General features: G+C 37.0%; 1 pseudogene; it reads left to right on the top strand.

Moving 5' to 3' along the window:
* The first annotated feature begins 3,674 nt into the window (after positions 1 to 3,674).
* On the top strand, positions 3,675 to 5,452 carry LOC148937755 (uncharacterized; annotated as a pseudogene).
* The last annotated feature ends 5,773 nt before the right edge of the window (positions 5,453 to 11,225 follow it).

The raw sequence follows: 11,225 nt of genomic DNA, 5'->3' as shown, positions 1-11,225 counted from the left end.
AAGAAGGATATGTCCCGCGATTAATTGTAACACACGGTATCTACTTAGGTGATGCTTTAGTTACAGTTAGAGACGACAAAGCTTATTTACAAGTAATAAATACAAATGAAGAAGAAGAAAGAGTATTAATTCCCACAATTGAAATATATGAATTTGAAACAAATGATAAAGAAATCTCAAACTCGACGAACTCGAATTCAAACTCAAAGTCAAGTTCAAATGAAAATCTTAATACAAGCTCGAATTCAAGATCATGTTTCCCTATAAATCAAAATGAAAGAAAGAATAAAATAATTGATGCATTAAGACTTGAGCATTTAAATAATGAAGAGCGTGAACATATTGAAAGATTAATAAAGAAAAATGCCGATTGTTTTCATTTGCCGGTGAAAATCATTAATCATACAAATGTTTTAAAACATCGAATTCCAACAGTAAATGAGATTCCAATAAACACTAAGCAATACAGATTTCCAGTAATTCATAAAGATGAAATTAACAGACAAGTAAATGAATTATTAGAAACAAAATATAATTAAACCATCAAAATCACCTTATAATACGCCTGTATGGATAGTCCCTAAAAAGTCGGACTCGAAAGGAAACAAGAGATGGCGAATGGTGTTAGATTTCCGTGACCTAAATGATAAGACAATAGGTGACGCGTATCCACTTCCAAACATAACAGAAATACTTGATCAGCTGGGTGATGCAAAATATTTTTCTGTATTCGACCTTGCTTCAGGTTTTCATCAAATCAAAATGCATCCAGATGATAGTCATAAAACAGCATTTTCTACTCCCCATGGTCATTATGAATTTGATAGAATGCCTTTTGGACTTAAAAATGCGCCACATTTCAAAGATTAATGGATTTAGTTTTAATGGGAATGCAAGGAAGCGAAATTTTTGTATACCTAGATGACATAGTATTATATGCTAGTTCATTAACAGAACACGCAATTAAATTTGAGAAATTAATTTCACGATTAAGAGAAGCAAATTTAAAATTACAACCAGACAAATGTGAATTTTTAAGAAGAGAAGTAACTTATTTAGGACATATAATTAGAGAAAACAGAGTCCGACCTGATCCTAAAAAGATTGAAGCAGTTCAAAATTTTCCAATTCCCAAAAATGCAAAAAATATTAAACAATTTCTTGAATTAGCTATTATCAAAGATTTATTAAAGGATTTTCAAAAATAGCTAAACTAATTTACTAAAAAAGGAAATAGACTTTAAATGGAGAGATAAAGAACAAGAATATTTTAATACATTAAGAAATGCATTATGTGAAGAACCGATATTACAATATCCTGATTTTACAAAACCTTTTCTCTTAACTACTGACGCTTCTGGAACAGCAATAGGTGCAATTTTAAGTCAGGATCAAATTGGAAAAGATCAACCAATTAGTTATGCTTCGCGTGTATTAAATGATGCAGAGAAAAATTATTCGACTATAGAAAAGGAATTATTAGCAATTGTATATGCTGTTCAACATTTTCGACTTTATATTTATGGTAAAAAATGTTTCTTAATAACCGATCATAAACCATTAACTTGGTTTCATAAATTGAAAGATCCAACTTCTCGCTTAGCAAGATGGAGAATAAAATTGGCCGAATATGATTATGAAATAATATATAAACCAAGAAAAATTAACGCTAATACCGATGCTTTATCTAGAAATCCTACAGCAAATATATAGCCAATACAACCTCAGTACGATGAGATAGAAGAATGTTCAGAAGATGAAGAAGCTAGATACAGAAATCCAAGATCTTTATCACCTTCACCAAGAAGAAGAACAATGATGGAAGAATTAGAGCCTTTAGTTTCAGGGATGAAGACGCGTAATACAGAAAAGTCAGAAGGAGAAAGTGTACCACTAAAAAAAAATTAAATGAACCTTTATTTTATGAACATACATTTCAAGCAGAAATATATAATAATCCACTAGAAGAAACAGACGAAACTGATTACACAGAAAATTTATTTAATAACAGCACAGAAAATAATATACAACAAAAATCAACACTAGGATCAGAAATTTCAAATTACGAAGATGCAGAAAATTATGATGTGAATTAAATTCACAAAATCATAATAATTCAAATTCACAAATAGAAATACCACCAAAACTTTTACAAATTCTTGATAATTTAACAGGAAACAATAGTAAAATTAATCAAGGAGAAGTTCAAGAAAATTTGATGCCAGAAAGCGAAAATGAAGAAAAAAATTGTCCAAAGAACCAAATTTTCATTGACGACTACATTGATAAAAACATATACATTGAAGAGGACATTGAAGAAAAATTTGACGAAGATGAAGACAATGACAGCGAACAAGACATAGACGAAACTTACAATGAAATGACTTTTGATGAAATAAGTGACACAACTGAAAGACAGATAATGACACGCGGACAAAAGCAAAGTATAATAAACAGTCGTGATAAAATTTTTATGCAAAAAGAAAATTATTTGTACCTTTTAACTGCAGACGGTAAACCTTGTGATGATGGATCAAAGGCATTACAAAGTAGAAATTTAATTCCTAAAATTAAAGAAGGAAAAATAGGAAATAGTGAAATAGTAAAGAAAGGAAATAAATTTCATCTAATTTTTATTTGCAAAAATAATATTAATGAAAAGATAACTAAGGAAACATTGCATTGTTTAACTACTTAATTTACGAAAAGCAATTAAGGAAAATTCAATTAAAATTTTAAATATTGCAAAAACACAAGATAATATAAAATGGGAAGAAATCTTAAATCGAATTCGAGAATCCATTATAGGAATTCCAGTTAAATTAATAATTTGTCACGGTCTAGTCAGAATTCCAGAAGAAGAAAATCAAAAAAATATAATAAAAGAAGCTCATTCATCAAAAATTGGAGGCCATAAAGGAGTAACTAAAACATATAATCGAATTAGGCAAAATTTTTATTGGGATAATTTAAAGACTGAAATTCGAAATTATATAAATCAATGTTTACAATGTCAAATAAAAAAATTAGTTCGAGTCAAAACCAAACAATCTATGTTAATAACTGACACATCCTTTTCTTCATTTGAAAAAATATCAATGGACATAGTCGGACCTTTACCAGAAACATCGAAAGGAAATTCCTACATCCTAACAATCCAAGATCACTTAACCAAATTTTCCCTAGCAATACCTTTAAAATCAATAACTGCCGTAAAAGTCGCTGACGCATTATTAAAATATTTTATTTGTATTTTTGGAGCCCCTAAGGCTATATTAACAGATCAAGGAACGAATTTTATGAGTAACTTAATGAAAAGATTTACAAAACAATTTCGAATTAAACAATTTAAAACAACATCCTTTTATCCACAAGCCAATGGAGCTTTGGAAAGATCTCATTTAGTATTAATTGAATATTTGAAACAATATGTTAATAAATTTACTGAATGGGATGAATTATTTGAATATGCAACTTTTTCTTATAATACGAGTACACATGAATCAACTGGATATATTTCATATGAGTTGGTGTTTAGCAAAATAGCCAGACAACCGTCCAGTGAAATAATTAATGATATCGAAAACGGAAAAACATATGACGATTATTTATGTAAATTAATGATAAATATTCACAACTTACAAGAATTGGCTCGAAAATGTTTAATGGCTTCAAAAATTAAATCCAAACATTATTATGATCGAAAAATTAATCCACAAGAGTTAACGATCAAGTTTTCCTTTTATGTGAACCAAGAAAAGAAAAACTAAGTAATCAATATTCTGGATCACATATAATAACAGATATATTATCAAATGGAAATATCAAAATTCTTTTCAAAGGAAAACCAAAAATTGTTCATCCTAATAAAATTCGAAAAACCAAAAAATGACAATTACCTAAGAAATTGAACTTGTACCGCGCAACAATTTCAATTTCATTCATAATAATAATATTTCTTTCAAAACAGATGAAAGCAAAAATCTTCCTCTTAATTCTGATCCAGAACATCTTGGTAGAAGAAAACTATGGAATTATCGGCTTTGACTGCGGAATATGCAACCTGAATGTCACAACATTGTCATTGTTGGAAACAGAAGAATGTAATATACCACTAATCGAACCACAAATACAAGAAATTAAAATTCAATTATTACAATTGTCAAAATTCGAATCTATCAATATTATACAATGTAAAATTTCAATTTTGCGAACAATTTATTATTGCGGCATGCATTCACATGTATCAACTGTACAAAATGCGCAAGCAGAATATAATATATAATCGACACAACATTCGACCAATGTAAAAATATGCATAAAACCGGAACACTAACTGTAAACATAAATAACGTAATTAACGGATTAAAAGTAAATTATACAACTTCACGACCAACTATTTTTGCCGGATCTGTAACAAGCGATGGAAAATACTTTGGAACACAATATTCAGATCCATATGGAACTTGGCAAGATGTAGTTGTACAAGGAATAATGACTATAAGTTTATTTTCATAGCAACAATAAATATTGAAACAAATCAAATTCATTTAAAAACAGGAACAGGAACAATTTGTCAATATTCAGATGGAAATTGCATAGATATCAAAGGTAGATATATTTTTTGGGAAACCATACCAACGAATTTTTGTAAATTTAACTATTATGACGTATTATATGAAGGAAAAGCGAACAAAATGATTAGTAACATAAATGAAAAATTACAAATAATTTATTCCTTGTCAACTCAAGATATAACTTTTACGCTTACTCAAACTGAAGAAGAATTTCTTTGCGGATATACTTTAATAAAAATAGAACATCCAAAATTATTAATTCTTGAAATTAAAAATGAAGGAACTTTTATTCAAAAACAAAAATTATCAGTTGAAAATTTAGATATTTTTGCCTATGTAAATTCAAAATTTGTTTACGTAGAAAGACATATACGAACACAAATAAATCATTTATACACAGATGTACTTAAACAACGGTGCAATTTGGAGCAACAAATTATGAAAAATGCACTCAGTATAGCCACACATTCTCCAAACAATTTCGCATATCAAATTATGAAAGGACCTGGATATATGCCAGCAATATCAGGAGAAGTCGTCCATATAATCAAATGTATTCCAGTCGAAGTAAAATTTATCATACGAAGGAATGTTATCAACAATTACCAGTATTAAAAGGAAATGAAACATACTTTTTAGCACCACGAACTCATATTCTTTTCAAAACCGGAACGCAAATCACTTGCAGCAGAATAATTCCAACAATGTATTATTTAAACGACGGATGGTATAAAATTACACCAATTCTGGAATACAGCAAATCTCCATTTGCTGAAACTAATGCAATAATTTGCAGAAACTAACACCAATGACGGAACCGACTTGGCAATACAACGATCCTGGATCATTGGCAGCAAGCGGCATATATACAAACAGCGAACTCGAAAATTTACGAGACCATATTATGTTTCCAGCAGAGAGAAATGGAATTTTAAATACGATGACCCGTGGTGTAATAGGAGAATCGACCTTATCTCAAAGAATATCACTATCTCATCTTCTCGATGAAAACTCTTTATATAAAATTACCGAATCTGCATGGAAGAAAATTTGGGGAACATTCCTATCTATCGGAAACGCAAGTGCAGGACTAATTGGATTATATTTCTGCATAAGAACAATCAAATTAATAATAGACACACTAATTCATGCCTATGCATTTCACACAATTTATGGTTAGTCAATATATCTCATCGGAGCATTTTGGGACTCAGTTACAAATCTATTATTACATCTAGCTAAACGAAAACTCCAAGAAGAAAGAAAATCAGAAGAAAAAAGATTAGAGGAAGGAAATCAACAATCAAATGAACAACAAGAAATAACACAAATATCTACACAACAACAAACACAAGTCGAAATAGAAAACGAAATTGGAAATTCAAGTCAAACTTTTATCCGCAACGAAATTCAAACCCTATCCGCGATTATAAAGAGATAACGAAAAAAGCATGAAAGATGAGCCCTATATCGATCGAACAAAACATGTATCAAGCGACAAGTAGAGATAACAGGTGCAAATTCTTACGATAGAGTTAATTAACAATTGAAGTTCAGTCGTGTAAGAAGAAAGAACAAAATTATAATAATAAATTAATAATAAACAACCTTACAAAACAAATCAGATAAATTTTAAATCACATTTTGACTCATCAAAATTAAATTTTATTAATTCTTTTTATATACAAAAGAGAAAATGAGACCACCGACACAAGAAGAAAAACAACAATTAGACGGCATACTACCCCAAAATCATCCAGATGTCTATGAAGCTTTACTTAAAGAGACAACAATGTGCATTACGGCAATAAACGAAGAAGAAACAATCTATAGGGAAAAAGACATACCCTATAGACGAGTCTGAATGTTTCTGGGACATTGCTCTCGACATTAATAGTTTTATCGAGGAAGTAAGAAATTAGCACACGCTTTGTAAGGTTGAAGAACAAATTCAGGGAATTAAACGTACATGCTATTGTTGCGGAAAAATTGTATTAAATTTAAGACCAGCTAAAGAATGTATAAAATGCGTAGAAGAATTTATTAATAATGAGGAAGAATTTTACTGGAAAGACGAAATAGATGTATGAAATTATGAAAATATTGAAAATTAATTATATATTACATACATATAAATAGAAATAATATAGTACATAGTAATATAGTATAGAAATATAATATAAATAAATTAATAATAATTATATACCTTCGTAATTAATAATAAATGATAAAAATATAAAATCAAATATATATATATATATATATATATATATATATATATATATATATATAACGGTCTCGCTTTTCCGCGCGGAGAGCGGTCAGTCGGTTACCAGGGGGAGAAGCGAGGACGTTGGAGACAGAAAGGCGAGATTAAAGTGTGAGGCGAGATTGATAATAAATAACGATGTTTATTTAGCTAAAAGTGGTGCGATGGAATGCACCGAATCGTCGCGTTAAATGTTCGTGGCCGTAGACGGGCGAGGCGGCGATCGGCGTGCGGGTAATGCGTAAATACAAAATAAGAGATCGCTCGGGCGGTCGGCGCGATACTGATCGCGGTGCGCAGTTCGGTGGCGCGGGGCGCGCGCGGCGGCGGCGGTGTCGCACGTGTTAGTCGCGGGCCTTTAAATCGGCGATTTAAACGTGCACGCGTGTCGCGGGTATTGTCGCGAGGGTGGATATTTCGCGAGGTCGGCGGATCGTTGAGATCGGAGAACGGGAGTGCCCGTTCCCTGCCGAGAGTGCTCGGCTGACGGGGGGTGGGCCCCTCGTCTGTTTGCGTGAACGCCGAGTGTACTCGGCCAGCCGGGGAGAGCCCCAGCTGTGTGCGGAGAAGAAGGTGGCGGCGCCGAGTGTACTCGGCCGACCAGGGTGTACCCTGGTGCTCGGAGAGGTAGTATCGGGGAGAACCCCGGTACTCGGCGGTGAAATCTCGGAACGGCAGAGTCGGGTCGAGCGAACTCGACGCGCTGGGGAGACCCCAGCAACTCTCGGCTTGCCGTGCGAGCTACGGAGACGGCTTTCGGCCAGGCCAAGCGAACTTGGCGCGTTGGGGAGAGCCCCAACAATCTCAGGCTTGCTGTCGGTTTCGGAAGATCGTTTCCTCGAGGCGAGCTCTCGGAGACGATCTAGGAACAGGAGTAAACGGAGCGTGAGTGAGTGATTTTCTGTGGAGAGCGATGCCTTTTTATATCCGAGATCGACCTCGGTATTTTCGGTCGGATCGGTCGGATTGGTCGATCTCGGGGTTGGCATCCCTCTCCCCAGGAGCGGAAAAAAAGGATCGGGGGGATGATTGGTTTTTTGGGTAGGGAAGGAATTCGTAGGGAAGGTAGCGGCGCGGTGCGGGGTGGTTGCGCGCTTGTGGACGCGGTCGTGGCGCGGTGCGGGACGCTCGCTCGGTTGCGTGGCGCGGCGTCGGTGCGGTGCGGGACGCTTTCGCGCTCGGTGGTACGGTGCGTGGCGCGGCGCGGGGGGCGTTCGCGCTTGTTGACGCGACGCTTGGCGCGGTGCGGGGAAATACCACGAAAACATACGTGTTTTCGCGGTATTCTCCGACGCTTTCGGAGTTCGCGTGTATAAGTCTTTAAAAAAAGGAGGCATTGCTGCCTCTTTGCGGCCACTGCCGCACTCCGCCTGATGTTCGGCGGTCCCCGACGGATGGTCGGTCGGGGGGAAATCCGGAGGAGGAACGGAGCGGAAGGATGCGCTCCGTTACATATATATATATATATATAATAATATGTAACAAATTCCTAAATAAAAAAATATAATACTAAAAATAAAGAGAATACAAAGCAAATTCATGCATACATTATTAAGCATATATACCAACACATTACATACATGAAAAATGAAACAGGAAGCAAAAGATAAGTCCACATTAAACAAAGGCAATGAAATCCAATACCTTTCCCACCTAAACAAAAAGCGTTATAAGATAAGAGTGACATAGAGCATAAGCTAAGGGCCAAGAGCCGAAAAAATCATTCAGAATCATTCTGTTCCTCGTACGAGACGGACTCATTCTACGCATCAAACCAATAGATAAAATGCAAAAGGAAGAAAAAGAAGTATAAAACTTTAAAAAACAAATAAAGGATCCAGAATTTGATTGTGCTGTAAGTAACTGAGAAAATTAATTAATAAATAAATATAATAAATATAATAATAAATTAATTTTCTTTTAAGATACAGAAACAACAAAACCAAAAAATAAACTATACCAAAATGCTAGGAGATCCGAACCTAAGATGCATCACAGGGCCGGACAAATTCAATAAACTACAAACAAAATACTATAATTATATATTTTATGAAACCATACCTCCTAGAAGAAAAATATGTGGAGACTGCTTTAACCCAACCGAAATAGGCGCAGAAAATTTTAAAAAACTACCCCTTCCAAATTGGCATAGCCACGCAATTATTAACGATAATAATATAGATAAGAAAATAAAATGTGTAAAATGCCATAAAAAACTTTTAAAATTAAGAAAACTATTAGATTGTGAAAAATGTATTAGAAATTATATATTAGAAAAAAAACCAATAACAGAAGAAATATACTTATTTAATATGTAATATATAAAATAAATATTCAATAATACAGTAATCACCCAATAAAATAAACAAATGAATAATATAAAAACAAATAAACAAACAAAAAAAGGGAAAGGTGGAACATATGACAACAAATAATAAATAAATAATCATAAACAATAAAAAATAAGGGAAAACAAAATAATAACAAATATATAAATACAATAATAATAAGAATAACAGTAATCTTTGTATAGAAATAAGCTAATTTTGTATCAGATTGTAACGGAGCGCATCCTTCCGCTCCATTCCTCTTCCGGATTTCCCCCGACCGACCATCCGTCGGGGACCGCCGAACATCAGGCGGAGTGCGGCAGTGGCCGCAAAGAGGCAGCAATGCCTCCTTTTTTAATACTTGTACACGCGAACTCCGAAAGCGTCGGAGAATACCACGAAAACACATATGTTTTCGTGGTATTTCCCCGCACCGCGCCAAGCGTCGCGTCAACAAGCGCGAACGCACCCCGCACCGCGCTACGCACCGTACCACCGAGCGCGAAAGCGTCCCGCGCCGCACTGGCGCCGCGCCACGCAACCGAGCGAGCGTCCCGCACCGCGCCACGACCGCGTCCACAAGCGCGCAACCACCCCGCACCGCGCCGTTACCTTCCCATCGAATTCCTTCCCTACCCAAAAAACCAATCATCCCCCCGATCCTTTTTTTCCGCTCCTGGGGAGAGGGATGCTAACCCCGAGATCGACCAATCCGACCGATCCGACCGAAAATACCGAGGTCGATCTCGGATATAAAAAGGCATCGCTCTCCACAGGAAATCACTCTCCGTTTACTCCTGTTCCTAGCTCGTTTCCGAGAGCTCGCCTCGAGGAAACGATCTTCCGAAACCGGCAGCAAGCCTGAGATTTGTTGGGGTTCTCCCCAACGCGCCAAGTTCGCTTGGCCTGGCCGAAAGCCGTCTCCGCTCGCACGGCAAGCCGAGAGTTGCTGGGGTCTCCCCAGCGCGTCGAGTTCGCTCGACCCGACTCTGCCGTTCCGAGATTTCACCGCCGAGTACCGGGGTTCTCCCCGATACTACCTCTCCGAGCACCAGGGTACTCCCTGGTCGGCCGAGTACACTCGGCACCGCCACCTTCTTCTCCGCACCCAGCTGGGGCTCTCCCCGGCTGGCCGAGTTCACTCGGCGTTCACGCAAACAGACGAGGGGCACACCCCCCGTCAGCCGAGCACTCTCGGCAGGGAACGGGCACACCCGTTCTCCGATCTCAACGATCCACCGAACCCGCGAAATATCCACCCTCGCGACAACACCCGCGACACGCGTGCACGTTTAAATCCACGCCGATTTAAAGGCCCGCGACGAACACGTGCGACACCGCCGCCGCCGCGCGCGCCCCGCGCCACCGAACTGCGCACCGCGATCAGTATCGCGCCGACCGCCCGAGCGATCTCTTATTTTGTATTCACGCATTATCCGCGCGCCGATCGCCGTCTCGCCCGTCCACGGCCACGAACATTAAACGCGACGATTCGGTGCATTCCATCGCACCACTCTTAGTCAAATAAACATCGTTATTTATTATCATTCTCGCCTAACAATTTAATCACGCCTTTCTGTCTCCAACGTCCTCGCTTCTCCTCCTGGTAACCGACTGACCGCTCTCCGCGCGGAAAAGCGAAATCGTTTTAAGATTAATTAGTATTATTATAGTAACAGTATTATAGTAACAGGGTACTACGTATGACTTAAGGCGAGAGGTGTCACGGTTATCTACATCTTATAATTTTAAATGAAGGAATGCGCGTAATATGATAAAATATTGATTTATTGATTTATTGATTGAATTCTTGTACCAGGCTTCGATTGTTACCAACGAAGATTCAGATGACACCTCTGAGAAAGAACCTTCCCCCTCTTAATTATGGGTTTGAAAGAAGGAAGTGGTGAGAAGCTCGCATGGGGACTCTGACCATTTCCACCTATAAATATGCGTGCGGAAAAAGCGGCCGCGGCCTTTCTTCGGTACTAACTAGGCGGTGACATTAGTCAGTGGCGTGTGATCAACCTTAGGGTTAAATTCTTAAAT

The sequence above is a fragment of the Pogonomyrmex barbatus genome, unplaced genomic scaffold, assembly GCF_055798465.1.
Source record: "Pogonomyrmex barbatus isolate J1 unplaced genomic scaffold, ASM5579846v1 scaffold11, whole genome shotgun sequence".
Classification (NCBI taxonomy): domain Eukaryota; kingdom Metazoa; phylum Arthropoda; class Insecta; order Hymenoptera; family Formicidae; genus Pogonomyrmex; species Pogonomyrmex barbatus.
Note: the sequence above shows the minus strand (reverse complement) of the source record. Positions and strands in the feature narration are given on the sequence as shown.